Source organism: Cryptomeria japonica, chromosome 1 (genome assembly GCF_030272615.1).
Source record: "Cryptomeria japonica chromosome 1, Sugi_1.0, whole genome shotgun sequence".
In the NCBI taxonomy this organism is placed as follows: Eukaryota; Viridiplantae; Streptophyta; class Pinopsida; order Cupressales; family Cupressaceae; genus Cryptomeria; species Cryptomeria japonica.
In genome coordinates, this window is record NC_081405.1 from 132,363,460 (window position 1) to 132,380,044 (window position 16,585).

At 37.0% G+C, this 16,585-nt stretch overlaps 1 protein-coding gene across 5 annotated transcripts in view; it reads left to right on the plus strand.

Annotated features, from left to right (window-relative positions):
• The first annotated feature begins 13,837 nt into the window (after positions 1-13,837).
• The window catches only part of LOC131063047 (peptidyl-tRNA hydrolase, mitochondrial), a 102,757-nt gene continuing 100,009 nt past the window's right edge, over positions 13,838-16,585 (plus strand). For 2 of the 5 annotated variants that reach the window (XM_057996817.2, XM_057996821.2), the window contains exon 1: positions 13,840-14,046. The gene's annotated coding sequence lies outside the window, so the exon portion shown is untranslated. Of the gene's footprint in view, positions 14,047-14,078; positions 14,156-16,585 lie in introns of those variants that run through there. The other 3 variants (XM_057996820.2, XM_057996819.2, XM_057996818.2) reach the window with 3 other exon arrangements.

Here is a 16,585-nt window from a genome sequence, read left to right on the forward strand (position 1 = left end):
GATTCAAAGTGAACCGAGGCATATCTAATAGGGAGGTCAACCCACATCTCTCGATGATATCCAGATCAGCCTGGGTCAACCGCGATATCACTGACCACGGTCTCGGAAATCTCTCTCGCGACTAAACCACACCCAATCGCTCCTGTCAACAAGCACAACAAATCCAATATCAGTTTCCACATCAAAACAATGATATCAAAATTAAACTCACATCAACAAAATGAAACAATTTGCTCATCTACATCAAGTTCAAAATCCTATCATATCAACTTGTAAAACAACTCAAGTTCTCAGAAACCATATCAAAACTTGTAACACAACTCAAGTCTCCACAATCACATAAAATTGTAAAACAACTCAAGTTTCCCACCCATATCAGCTTGTAACACAACTCAAGTTTCCAACCCATATCAGCTTGTAACATAAATCAGGCTTCATACATTGAACTTGAAACAGAGTGCAAACACAAATCATATTCTGATCAAACACAACACATTGATATCTATACATAACTTGCAATATCGAAAATCAAAACAAGTTATATCGACACTCATATTGGACAAATCCATAAAATCATGATAGCACGACACAACAAATTTACAAACCACCTCATTTTGCAAAATTTTTCTCGATGCGCTAAAACAAACTCCCGCTGCGCTAAAATTCTCCCATGCTCTAGGCTATTTTTCCTACGCACTAATCTATTCACCCTATGCGCTAGACTGACTCTACGCGCTAAATCTTTCCCCCCATGCGCCACCTAACCTACCCTATACGCTAAACCCTACCCACGCGCTAATCTATACCTCTCGGGCGCTACCTGTTTGACCCTATGTGTTAGGTTAACCCTATGCGCTAAACCCCCTTACCCATGCGAACCCCTGTGACCCCTATGCGCTAGGTCTACCCTACGCATGTTGACTTGACGCGCTACCCGACTATCGCCATGCGCTATTTTAAGTCTATGCGCTAACCTATATTTCCTATGCGTTGCCCTATTTTATTTCGGACGCAACCCTAAAATTCGACTTGATGCGCTACCTAAAACTTTGTATGCGCTAATCTATGACTTTGGCGCGCTAAAACGCTAAAACCAACTTTTAAAAATGAAAAAAATGACTAAAAACGACCAAATCAAAACTCAAAAGAGGGTCAAAAATGTTGACTTACTGTGGTCCATACGCTGTAGGTCTCCAGTACCTCCGAACACGCTCGAAACGGTGTTTGGAATACGGAATAGACATTTTCTCTACAGACCAAATTCTCTTTCTTCAAAGTCAACAATGAACAAATGAATCTAATTAAACCACTTTTCCCCTTTTATAGGAGGGAAAATGAAGTTAGGTTTAGCCAAACGGACATGTACTATGGTCGCGGTCTCCCCTATACCCTACACGCTATACATTATCGGGAGATGAATCAATTTACACACATTTTACATCGACGAAATCCTACACACCACACACAACTCATCAAATTAAATCAAAAAATTTCAAAATATTGATTCATCTCCCGAGGGGGCATCACCATCAAATATCGAATCTGGGGCATCACACATCAAATCAAATCCAGGGCACGACTTGCAAATCAAAAGAGCGACACATAAATGACATTTGATCATAAATTACGATAATGCATCATTTTCATTGAAATAACATGTGCACACACGTCACTTCAAAGAGGGGCAAAATGTAGACGTATAAAAATGACCATATTCCTAAATAAATATTTTATGTTCATTTTTCTATTTAATTAAATTACCCGCATTCCTCTATTTAATTAAGTAAATTACTCAATTTATTTAAATTAAATTCACTATACCCATTTAATGAATAAATCATTTTATTCAATTAAATTCCTCCTATCCACTTTTAATTAAATTCAAATTTAATTAAATAGTTATCCTAAATTAAATAAATCTAATTTATTTAATTACAACCAAATTGAATGAAATTCATTAAATTCAATTAAATCCTATTATCCCTCCATCCACTTGCATTCTCCTACATTTCCCACTTGCTTCCTAAACCCCTTCCTAAATTCTTCTAGATTCTTCTAATCGTTTCTAATTAGCCTAACCCATCTTCTAAACTTTGTCACATCTCTAAGCAAAGGGAGGTCACTTCTCAAATCCTCAAAGTCTTTGATAACCATTAAAGGCTTCAAGTCTTCAACCACTTAATTCCCCAAAGTCTTCAATAACCATTAATGGTTAACTCAAACCCTCTTACATGGTTAAAGAATTTCTTTTAACCCAACCTTTATCCAACCCAAGGGTCTCATTAGGCCTTTAATGCTTTGACCATGATTATCTCTTAAATCATTTACACAAAGGTTTATCCTTGGATTAACTCTTAATCCAATGGGTAAGCCTAACTTAAGCTTAACCCTTATCTCTAGATAACCATAAGGTCTTCTCCAGCATTTAATGCCTCCAACCCCTTTTCTCACCCAACCCTAGGTTGACATTTGTCACCATTTCATTGGTGCAAATTGCAAACATGGATCCCCAACTTTCAAACTCAACCCTTGATCAACTCTTTCAATCCTAACCATCCATTACCATGTTTTTGCTATAAATAGAGATTTCATTCCTCCAATTTAAATCATCCTCCAAATTTGTAGTATCACACTTATGCCCAAATACATTCAAGCTTTCATATATCATTTTTATGCTCATCATTTTAGCCTCTTTGAAATCAGGAATTATTCTAAATATGCATGTTTAGAATATTTTCTTTATCATTTAGCTCAATCATAGACTAAATATATCATGTTAGGATAGTACTCATACTAACCTTGTCAATCTTATCATCTAGTTTATTGCATTTCTAAGATCATGCATAGCTTAGGATGCATTTCATTCTAAAAATCTATCAAAGCATCCCTCGTTCTTGCATTTGCCATCCCTAAACCATTTTGCTCAGTAATCTGAGAGCAAAAATATTGGTTTGAGGGACATTGTAAGATAGAGAACCATGGGACCCATCTTGGGAAGCTGAGTTATACTTCATTACTCCATAGCTTGCACCAAGAAGTCCTGTGTGTGTGTGTGGAGAAGTATTTTGGAACATTTTCACATATTGAGTTCCATCCACCCGCTTTTCCTGCATACAAAACTATCAATCCGAAACCTCACATAGAGAGATGTAAACAGAAAATGATTTAATGAGAAGACTTAGGCCTCGATGAACTTCAAAAGGGACTAATCGGAAGCACTATTTCCATCGATAGAGGGTATGTCAAAGAAACCAAAGGAGGTTTCATCGGTGAAGCAAGGTTGTCGAAGAAACTGCAGTATTGGTAGGACATGTAAAGATTTCATCAACGGAGATAGTTCTACTGAAACAATGAGATTGAAGAAACTGGGGAAGGTTTCATCAATAGGAATTTTTGAGAGAAGAAGAGTATCGAAGGGATCCTAAAGTTATTGAGTGACAACGATAGTTTCATCGAAAGACAAAAGGTCGATAAAACATAAGAGATGTTTCATCAAAAATATGCCATCGGTAAAAACATAGTCGAGGGAAGATATTATTCTTTCACCGACATAAGGAATTTCATCGATGCCAATGCCGGAGCCTATATCAATAACTTAAAGATCGATAAGATGGTTGTGAATTCCTATCGAAAACAGGGTTTCGATGACCCGATGGAGGATTACATCAACACGAACATGTAAGGAAAAGATTTCGATGAATATAAGGAGATCGATGAAACCACAAAGCTTGTTGGCGATAACGATGGTTTCATCGAAACAAAGGTAACATCGATGAAACAAGGTACACACTAACCTCTCACCGAAATGACTAGTTTTACCGAAATGGTGCACCTGTTGTATCGAAGAAACCTATCGATGTTTCATTGATGAGATGATTTATCAAGGAGACTTAGGCCTCGGTGAAATTAAAAAGGGACTTATCGAAAGAACTATTTTCATCGATAGAGTGTATGTCAAAGAAACCAAATGAGGTTTCATTGATGAAGCAAGGTTGTCGAAGAAACTACGTCATTGGTAGGACACGTAAAGAATTCACCGAAGGAGATAGTTCTACCGAAACAATGAGATTGAAGAAACTTGGGAAGGTTTCATCGATAGGATTTTTCGAGAGAAGAATGATGTCGAAGAGATACTAAAGTTATTGACCGATAGTGAAAGTTCCATCGAAAGACAAAAGGTCGATAAAACATAAGAGATTTTTCATCGAAAACATACCATTAGTAAAAACAAAAAGTCGAAGGAAGATATTATTCTTTCACCGACATAAGGAATTTCATCGATGCCAATGCAAAGTTGGATAATGAGGAACCATTATCGATAAACTTAAAGATCGATGAGATGGTTGGGATTCCTATCGAAAAATAGGGTTTCGATGAACCGAAGGAGGATTACATCGAAACGAACACGTAAGGTAAAGCTTTCAATGAAAGCAAGGAGATAGATGAAACCACAAAGCTCGTTTACGATAATGATGGTTTCATCGAAACAAAGGTAACATCAATGAAGTAAAGGTGCACACTAACCTTTCATCGAAATGTTTAATTTTATCGAAAAGGTACACCTATTTTTTCGAAGACATGCCATCGGTAAAAACAAAAGGTCGAAGGAAGATATTCATCTTTCATCGACATAAGGGATTTCATTGATGCCAAAGCAAAATCTGAATAATGAGGATCCATAATCGATAAACTTAAAGATCGAAAAGGCGGTTGTGAAACGCAACGACAAAAGGGTACCTATCAAAAACAAGGTTTCGATGAACTGATGGAGCATTACAACGATGAACATGAAAGGTGAAAGTTTCAGTGAAAATAAGGAGATCGACGAAACCACAAGGCTCATTGACGAAAACAATGGTTTCATCGAAACAAAGGTAACTTCGATGAAAAATGACATTTCGAAGGGAGATAAAGTGATGCGATCGAAGAGTATGACTCTAAGAAATTATGAAAATGGGAAAAGGCATATATACCTTTAGGTAAATGAAGAGATGGATAAGTCCTAGATAATCCATGAGGGATCTAGGGCTGCAAGAATGAGGGATAAAGCCTTCATATATATATATATATATATATATATATACATATATATGTATATATATATATATATGTATATATATACATATATATGTATAATATATACATATGTATATATAATATATACATATGTATATATATACATATGTATGTATATATGTATGTATATATATATATATATGTATGTATGTATATATATACATATATACATACATATGTATATATATACATATGTATACATATGTATATATATACATATGTATACATATGTATATATGTATATATTATACATATGTATATATATACATATGTATACATATGTATATATATACATATGTATACATATGTATATATATACATATGTATAATATATACATATATACATATGTATATATATACATATGTATGTATATATGTATATATATACATATGTATATATATATATGTATATATATACATACATACATATATATACATATATATGTATAATATATACATATGTATATATATACATATGTATGTATGTATGTACATACATATATATATATATATATATACACACACATATGTATATATATACATATGTATACATATGTATATATATGTATGTACATACATACATACATATGTATACATACATACATACATATACATATGTATACATACACTGTATACATATGTGTATAGACACATATACATACACATGTGTATATACACATATGTATACATACACGTGTATAAACACATATGTGTACATATGTGTCTATATACATGTGTATACACATGTGTATAGACACATATGTACACATATGTGTATATACACATGTGTATATGTATACATATGTATACATACATATATGTATATATATATATATATATATATATATATATATATACATATACATATACATACATGTATGTATATATGTATACATATGTATACGTATGTATATATATGTATACATATATATGTGTATATGTATGTATATATATATGTATATATACCGATGAGAGGCTGAATATGAGGATGGATGACTGAATCAAGGTGAGGGTTTTATAAAAGTAGATACAAAAATAGTAGATGAGGGGCCTCTCCTTGGGCTAAAGGATGGAAGACTAAATGGGTATGAAGGAGAGGACTAAAAATATATGATTGAGATATATCTGCTAATGGGTTGAGCCTAACTACCTAAGTTAAAGTTTGGGAGACCAGATATATGGGCATATTTAAACTGAATGTTTGTTTGAGTATCTATTAGAAAATATAGGGGCAGGAAGAGGAGAAAATAAGGGGGTTAAAATAGAGTCTAGGCAAGAGAAACATAAGGGGATGAAAGGATAAACATGCTAACGATCACTTAGGACACAAAAACCAAAGAGGGGATTGCCTTAAGGTGGCACAGATAGGAGATTGATGCCATCGACTCCCGAGTTGACCAACTCATCCACTCTTCTATTGCCCTCCCTATAAATATGATTGACTGTGAACCTATCAAAATCTCTGCATAAGTCAAGGGATTTTGACAACAAAGAATTTAGTCTCCAATTAGGCATACTACCTTTCCTAAGAGCATTGACAATTATAGTCGAGTCTCCTTCAATTTCCAAGTTCTTAACTCTTAGTTTCCTACATAAATGCAGACCCTCCACTAGGGCCATAAGTTATGCCCAATTGTTGGTGTTGATGCCAACCGGAGAGGCAAGGGTTGCAAGTTCCTTGCCTTCCCAATTATGAACAACACATCCTATCCTTGCTTGCCCTGGGTCACCATGGGAAACCCCATCAAAGTTTAGCTTCACCCAGCCTTCGCCTGGGGGCTGCCATCTGCATGCATCCCTTGAACGAAGACTAGCAATAGGACCCTCTCCTACAAAGGGAGGAAAGGACAAGCCTTCCCACCGTCTTTTCATATTTTCATCCCAATAAGTGATAGAGGCATTCTTCAATGTGCCTGATGATAGTCGGTTGTTCAAGAGATCAGTGATAGCTGACTCTATCCTGTTAATGATTCTAGGAACCTCGAGTTTTTCATTCTTAACGAGACCCCTATTTCTCTCCTTCCATAGTTCCCACATAATGGAAGAAGGAAGAGTTGTCCATAGACCTTCAAAGAGACAACCACACCTAAGGAGAGGCCATGCCTTGAGCATTCCAAAGATGGTGTGGGGGAAGGCCGCAGACCATTCAAGTTTGTTGGTGAACCAGATCCAACATTTGTGAGCAAAGGGGCAGTTAAGGAGGATATGATTGGTGTCTTCCTTGTCTGCCTCACAAAGAGGACATCTACGAGGGCCCTCATACCCCATTCTTCTAAATTTGTCTGCAGTTAGGAGCTTGTTCTGAACTGCAAGCCAAGAGAAGATACCTGCCTTAGGCAGACAGTATTTATCCTAGCAAAGTTTCAAGGGAAGCTTAGTCATAGGTCTTAAAAATGATTTGGAGATGAGAGAGTACCCATCCTTAGAGTTGTATTCTCCTCTTAGGGAGCCATCCCAGATGAGTTTGTCCTCATTATGACCTAAGGCAATGTTCCTTGATTCAAGAATTGCCATAAGTTTTTGTTTATCCCTTACCGGGATATCCTCATCTTCCTTATCGATCCACTGCCAACCAGCCCCATCCTCTGAAGGGGAGATATAGTTGTTTAACAGGGGTCCTCTATGAGATTCAAGAAGGATACGAGTAACACCAAAGTCATGGATATTATCAATAGCCTTATATCCACCCTATGAATCCAACCAAAAAAGGGCTTTATCCCCAGACCCCAGGCTTCAAGTAAGTCTGTCTGAGATAATCCTCTTGCAGTCTAACATAAAATTCCATAGGCAGGACCCTCTAGGAGGGTTGGGTTCTCTGAAGATTTGGATAGGATTCCCTCCATTAAGGTATTTGTGGTGCAGCAAGCGATCCCATTTGAGGTGGGGGGTTCTGAACATCCTCCAAACCAACTTGGCACCCAAGGCTTTGCCCTGATCCCGAAGGTTTTTAAAGCCAATTCCTCCTTCTTCTTTAGGTTTGCAAATCTTGTCCCAGGATATTAGTAATATTTTACAATTATCATTAGCACCTTGCCAAAAGAAAGTCCTAAGATGCTTGTTGAGCTCTGCAAGTTTAGAAGAAGATAAATGTTGGTAGGAGAGCTGGTAAATGGGCATAGCTGACAAGACTAATCTAACCAAGGTTGCTCTACCTGCAGATGAGAGCCATTTTCCTTTCCACGTGTTAATCCTAGAGTTGATTTTATCCACCAAGTTGTCCCATAATTTTGAGGGTCTCCGACCCTTGTCAAGGGGAATGCCTAGATATTTGCAAGGAAGAGTTCCTTCACTAATCTCCAGGACATTGCTGATCACTTTTCCTAAGGAGGGGTCTATGTTGAACATAAATACTGCAGACTTGGCCAGATTCACCTCTTGACTCGAGGCTAGCATATAGGAATTAAGGATGCCTTTGAAGGTGCTCGCTTCCCTTACACTTCCATACCCAAAAAGCATCATATCGTCGATAAATTGCTGGTGGGTAAAGGAAGGGAGGCCGTTGGTAATGGGGATTCCTTGGATCCCACCTTCCTCTTTGGCCTTAGAGATGGACCTACTTGGGGCTTCAACCATGATGATGAAGAGGAAGGGGAACATAGGATCTCCCTGCCTGAGCCCTCTTGAGCTACAGAAGAAACCTTTCAGGGAACCATTAACCAAGACCGAGAATTTGGGGGTGGATATACATTCAAAGATTAGGTTGATCCAGGATTTGGAAAATCCAAAGGCCTCCAAGCATTTGCATAGGACGCACCAATCAACTTTGTCGTAAGCTTTGCTTATGTCTAATTTGACTAGCATACTTGGGGCCTGGTTGAGTTGGATCGAATGAATGGTCTCTTGGGCTATAATAACCCCATCGTAGATTGATCTATCTACTACAAAGTTGGTTTGTCCTTCACTAATAATAATGGGGAGAAGATTTTGGAGTCTGGCTACTAGGGTTGGTTAAGAGTTTGTACAGAGTGTTGCAAAGGGCTATTGGTCTGAAGTCATTAAAGCTTTCATGGTTCTCTTTTTTGGGGATGAGAGCTAAGAAGGTATTGTTGATTTCCTTGAGAATCTTACCAGAGTTCCTAATACCTTGTAAGGTGTCTGTGATCTTTGTCACCATAAAACCCCAACATTTTTGGAAAAAGCTAGTGGGGAAGCCATCCAGACCCGGGGCCTTGTCGGGATTCATCTTCATAAGGATAGATTTAACCTCCTCCTCAGAGAATTTCTTTGACAGGATTTTATCGTTAATGAGTTTTGGAAGATTCTTGATAATATTGAGTTGGCCTCTAAGATTGGAGCCTTCAATATTGTTTAAGATTTTCTCAAAAAACCTTGCTGCCTCGGAGGCAACATCATCTGGTTCAGATAGGATGGAACCCTGGCAATTCTTAATTTTAGAAATTCGATTGACCTATTGCCTCTGCTTAGTACTATTGTGGAAAAACTTAGTATTTTAGTCCCCATCACTCAACCAAGACTCCCTCGATTTTTGTTTCCAAAAGATCTCTTCATTTGAGAGTGTCTTTTCATATTCAGAGAGGAGAGCCTTTTCTTTGAGGAAGAGATGTTCATTCATCCCCTTCTCAAGAACCTCAATGTTAACATTCTTAAGATCATTTTCAATTAGGAGTTTTTTTATCGAAAATATTTCCAAAATTAGTTATGTTCTATTCTAAGAGCTTCCTTTTGATAAGCTTTAACTTGCTTGTGATAATAAAAATCTTTGAACCATAGAAGACAGAGCTTCTGCACTAGTTCTCAATAAGGATTAAAGAGTTATCATCTCTAAACCACATGCTCTCAAATTTGAAGGGGCATTTTTTAAGGGGGTGATCAGGTATCAAGTTTAATTGGAGTGGGAAATGTCAGATCCTGATAAAGAGAGAGGCTCTGCCTTCAGGGAGTAATTAAGGTCCAAGAGGCCCCCATGGATAAAGAACCTATCGAGTTTCTCAGTGATGTTACAGAAACCAGTCCTTCTATTGTTCCAGGTGAAGGCATTCTCTGCCATCTGGATTTCCAACAGGGAATTCCTATTGATCCAATGATTGAAATCTACAGCTACAGGAGGGAGTTTGCTGCTACCTCCTCTTTTGTCAGCTACCTTGGTGATAGCATTGAAATCTCCACCAATGATGCATACATCATTTGGGAAACTTCCAAGGAAAGACTCAATTTCCATCCACACCCTAGCCTTATCCCTATTCTGAGTAGGGCCATAAACGTTAATCAATTTGAATCTTAGGTTATTTTTATAGCTTACTACTTCTCCTCCTATCCAATTTTGCCTAATCTCTAAAGGTGTAAACAAGATGAATCTGGAGTCCCAAATGATAGCTAAGCCCCCTGAGGCCCCTATGGCAGGGGAATGTTTTAGCTATCTAACGTCTAGTTTTTTCTCAAAAAGGACAATCTCAAAGGTGTTCATTTTAGTTTCTTGGATTAAAATTATGTCATGTTTAGAATCAGAGATGTAGCGCTTTAAGATGCACTGTCTGTTAGGGGCATTCAGACCCCTAACATTCCATGTTATGATTTTCATGGCTCTGTGGGAGGAACTTCCCCTCCCTTGCATTAAAAAGAGTAGATATTTTAGACTGACCCCTTGCTTCTCCATCCTTGGATCTTAGTTCAACAAGGGATCTCCTGCCTCTTCTCTTACCGAGTTTAGCACAGTCAGGAGAGCCTTTGCTTTTATCAGAGCTAAGAATGCCTAGGGTGTTTGGATTATCATTTTCTAAGTTATTTGAAGCTATGAAGAGTTCATCTGATTCTAAGTTGACTTTGGCAATATCTAATAGATTTTTGACAAGGAGATCCCTTTGTCTTTCCAATTCCTCATCATCACAGATTTCATCAACTAGTTGATCCATAAGGTCGTTTACTACTTCTTCCCCTACAAAATTGGCAATGATGTTAACTTCCTTGGCCACACGATCACTTTCAGATTCTTCAATTAAATAAAAAACAACCATCAGAGATGGAGGGCGAACATCTGCCTCCTTAGCGGCCTCCATACACGAGACTTGAGAGAATCGTTGACCTTGCAAAGATTCCATCCCTGGATTCGGGGAAAGATTATCCATCTCCGCTAATTGTATAGAGGAGGTTAGTTCCATTAAAGGGGGAGACCTCAAGGGACTCACCCTCTCTGGTGGGATGAGAGAGCTAGATGATGGTGTCAGTCCGAGCTGCTCTATCTGAGGGGGCCACTCACTGATTTCACCCTCTTCCAGGTCTCAATCCCTAAGAAAAGAGTCAACTATAGGTGGATTAATAGTTGGCATTGGAGGTAGAGGGGAGTGAGAGGTCTGAACAGGGGAGCTATGGGGACATAGGTCCGCGGTGAGATGATTAGTGTTAATATTATTCTTAAAGCCCTCAAAGGTAAAACCCCCTCCTTCCACAAATCTGAATGGGGTGCCATAAGACTTGAGAAATGATTCAGGGTAAGGTTTCTCAGAGGGGATCTTCCTTGGCATAATATCTTTGAAAGAACCATTATAAAAGGGTAATTCTAGGGTTAAACAAGAATTGTCGCATATCATTGTTATGGGCTCAAAAGATTTAATGTTAATATTCGTGTTAACGATCAAAAGCTGGTTAAAGAAGCTTAGGGATGATTTCCTAACTTCTACAAATTTACCTATTTTGTTGCCTATAATTCTTAAAAAATCATTATTTCACAATTCTACAGGAATTTTTGCAAGTGAAATTGCTCTATTAACCATGCAGGAGTTGAATTGAGATGGAAGAAAGAGGGGTTGCCATTCCCAGCAATCAAACCCTAGACCCTTGAATGTTAATATGTCCCCGTTTAGCAAAGAATTTCTCAAATTCTGATTACCACATTCAATAGCTAAGAAATTATCAGGAAGGATGTTAATTTTTACCTGGTTATTGAGAGAAGCCGACACCAAATTAGCAATTTGATCAGACGGGATCCCCCAACCTTTCCACCGAGCAAAGAGCATTCGGTCGTTGCAGTGCATTTGATACCTGATCTTAGTATGGGTATCAATTTCAATGACCAACCCATTAGGATTAGCTGGAGGATTTGAAGGTGAATTAGGCTTAGGATGCTTAGCCTCCTTTAAGTTGTGGTACTTGGTAAGGATTTGATTGTTGATTTCTAAAACAGAACTATCCTCTGTGGCTAATGGACGCTTCGATTGGACACCCTTAAAATGTTTGTCCACCGCTGAATTCTGATGATGTTGCACTGAATGACTCGCAAGGGTATCCAAGCCCCTTGAAATCTTTGCTATGAATTTCCGTCGGTGAGTGCTTCCCCGGTTAAAGGTTCTGTCTTTATGGGTAGGTTTTAAAAGACCCTCCTCCGAATAATATAGAGGACGACGGTCATGGCATATTGGCTGACGATTCGGCCCACTAGCTGGGCATTTGGGATGCTTGCGCCCTGCCTTCTGCCACTTTCGGTCATCAATGCATGGAGGAGGAGGGGGAGCCCTTCCCCTCTCTATCAGTCAGTATTTGGTTTTTGCGAAGAAGGTCTGTTGTTCCTGAGTTTTCGTTGTTGCCGAGATAAGGCCATCTTCCCGGTGGCTACTAGCCAGAACATAAAATCTATTCTTGAAGCCCAGAAAGTTGCCATACGAAGATCTCGATAGCAAATTAGATGTCGCATAGACATTGCGACAGTTTTTCGCTTGTAGAGTCATATTCCAGTCTTCAATATAATTTTTGTAAGCACATAATAAAAATATTGGTTCCAATGAAACTAATAACAATTTCATTCAATACAAAATAAAATTGACTTCAATATAGTAAACACAAAATTCTATTTCATAATGTTGTTCCACAACCCTTCAAATATGAAATTTGAATTGTGAGTATAAAGAAAAAAGAATAACCAATACAATACAAAATAAATAAAAATAATTGAATCCATTATAAATTGTTTGATAGCCAAATTAATTTATTTGACACTCTAGACATCTAAAATTGTACTAATCTAATTAAATAAATTATTTTAGCCTAAGCCTTCTATTAATTAAATAAATTATTTATTTATTTAATTAATTCATTTATCCTTTTCTAACCTTTCTCAATTTGAATAGATATTTTTATTTATTTAAATTATCCGTTTTCTAAATTAAATAAATATTTATTTATTGAATTGATCTCATCTCTTCTATTAATTAAATAAATCTTTATTTATTTAATTCATTAGTGTTTTCCCTTTATGACAAGTGTCATTCATTTCTTAATTCACCTTTAACCAACTCTCTAATATTTTCCTATTTCTTATACCTATCCTCTAATCTAAGTCGACCATTCATCTTTTCACCTTTTAATCCTATCCCTCCATTTTCTAGGATGCTCTCTATAAAAGATACCTTTTTTCCTCTCTTCCAATTAATCAATCAAGTATCTACACTTTGTCTGCATCCATTCTCTATTAAACTCTTAAATATGAGAGCAACCATAATATCAAGCGATGAATGGAGATAGGAGAACAATAGATTTCAAACCCATGAAGCATGTGAATGGTATACTTTAGCTTATTTTGTGTTTTGCATGCTCTTTGATTCTCTATTGATTTTATGTTGGATTCATTTTAAGACTAGAGTTTTAGTGATAGATTCCTTTAGATTTTACAATAATTTTGATATCCAAATCTAACATAAACTATACTAATTAGATTATTCACAAAAATAAATTTAATATTTTGAAACAAATTTAAAAAATAGTCACGAACAAGGATTAAAAATAATTAGAACTTCATAAAATATAGGTTAATGATGTTGATCTATCATGGCAACTTTTGAAAATCGAAGTGTGCATAAATTTTCATCCTGGTTGGGAACTCGTGCCTTTTAAACAAATGCAAAGGTAAAGATTCGCAGCATCTCGGAGTAGCTTTGAAAAAGATCAGTGAATTCTCTTTAGATTCTGCAAATGCGGAAATGGGATTCTCACGTTTTCCGGAGGGCATCTGAATGATCTATTGTAAGTACTGTCAACACCAAAATTCTCCATTGAAATTAGAACCATAAAAATAGTCACTTCTAAAAATCGATGCCCCGAGCAGAGTAGGGTGAGTAAGGGCTCCAAGAAGGTCTGGTTACGGATTTAGACGTCTCTCAATTTAAAAAAAATCATCGAGTAAATTTGATTGGGAATTTCTTGGAATTTCTGTTTCTATTACACACATAAGAATGATTAATGTGTAAGGAGGGTAGAAGTGTGATTAATTGTCTAATTAATTTTCATTTCGAGGTTTTGCACCCATCCCAAGTCATGCAGTATCAATAATCATCTATGCTATTTTTATTTAAAAGTGAATTTGTAATTCAAATACATTTTTCTAGATCATTTAGTGTGCTCCTAAATGTGCATTTGAAATCTTTCAATGCTTTTTTTCCAATGAATTTCTTGTTTTCAATAATTTAGGGTGCGGAAAATTAAAGAAAGTCTTGTACACGAATGATTCAACCTTGTGTGTTTTTAAGAACAACACATAAACCGAGTATACTGAAGTTCATGGTTTAATAGTAGTTTCTCCAGGAATTATGTCCTTTTTTATTTAAATTTTGTTTTGGTAAATTGCTTGCGTTTTAACCCTCCTTTTTTCTTTTGATTTGGTAAATCGCTTACCTAGAAAACATGCAGTGTCCATACATTCGGCATTATGCCATTTAGCTTTGATGCCATGGCCAAGGAAATCCATAACAAGTTGACTGAGGACTGATACCCGGCTCTGTGATATATTACTGAATTGACACGGTGTTGTATCCTTGTCTCTGTGACTTGTGCTTGTTTCTGTTTCGCTGAACTTGGGAGAACATAATTGATGTATGTGAGTAAATACTAGAAGGTGAAATAATTACTGTGACAATGTATGGATATTATTCAAGTGAATTGCTGTAACATTGGCGAGGTGTGATATCCTAGTGGAAGATTTGAGTGGTTATGTGAGCTCACTTATGTGGTGCACATTAGTGATTGTGTAAGTTAACGTTTTGATACAGCCATTGTTGTAAATGACATTGTTTATTATCTAGCCAAGAAAGAGAGTGCATAGATCACAAGTGCATAGAAATTTAAAATCTTAATCGTGATCATTATGCACTAGATTATTACTTTGAACTACAACCATGAATTATTGTTATTTGATCTTCTGATTTTTAAATAGCTGGTTTACTGATTTTTGGTGCCATTATGGGCTCAGATACCATTGATTAGGGCCACATTCATAGTGAGTGACATTGCATAAGCAATGTTCACACTTTAGAGTCCATAACACATCCATTTACTACAATCCACTTTACATATGCAATATTCACACTTTAGAGCCCTTACAGATTGATTATAATATTGTAGAATCCATGAGTATTAATCGTTTAAGACACTGATCTATTAATCCTCACTCAATCAGATTTTACTAGGGACTTTATATTTTAATCGTATAACCTTATGACATTTAAATAAAAAGTAAATAATTATAAAATATTAATATTGTTATAACCATGCGATAAAGTAATAACTATATAGGCTCATGAATGGGCTCAATCGGGTGAATCCGAATCCCATTTTGTCTGTGACTATTGAATGGATTTGCCCTGATGAAGGTTGGTTGAAAATTAATTTTGATGGGACATCAAAGGGTAATCCGAAGCCTTCTGGAAGTGGATTTGTTGTTCGGGACTGGACAAGGAGTATCCTAGCCATGGGGGCTCAAAGAGTGGAAGATGGTACAAATAATACTGCGGAGGCACTGGCGGCGTTAAATACAATAAAATTTGGGAAGAAAATGGTTATCACTAACTTGCATCTTGAAGGGGACTCTTTAATCATTATAAATGCTATTATTTCGGGAGAAATTCATGCGTGGCATTTGAAGAAATTCATAGTGGCTATCTGTAATGAGTTGGCAACTGTATGGGATTTCCAAATCGGACATGTGAGACGTACGGCAAATCAGGTTGCTGATTCATTATCAAAGTGGGTAGTGAATTTTCAAGAAGTTGGGGAAGTACGAAGTGAGGATCTTCACTCTCCCAAGTAATGATTAAATTCCTTGGCATGTTGTGAAATGATATTTGCATTTACGAGGAGGAAAGGGATGTGATTGATGGGATGTTGGGGTGCTGGGATGGCATTAAATGGAGAGGACTCGTTTTCAGCTGCACTTCATTTTTTCATGTGCGAGCTGGTGGGAGAAAATGGAGGCGAATTTTCCTCTCATCAGCTCCAAACCCCAAGCTGCATTTTTTGGGATTGTTTCGGCTAGACGGATGAAGGGCCTAGTCATTTTTGCGGATGATGAATTCATCCATTTGATGGAGTTACTATTGGGGGAGGTTTTTCTGCATGCGAAGCACATGTATCAGACGAACAAGGACATAGTGACTATGGTGGTTTCTTGGGGGTTAGAGTTGGGAGATTCCACAGAAAATGTTCTGTGGTTGGTGCTGTTGATTCTGGAGGATGAGTGGCTGGTGGGTTTGATGGTGCTAGAGTTGGTGGTCCCTGGAGCGGGCTTTGA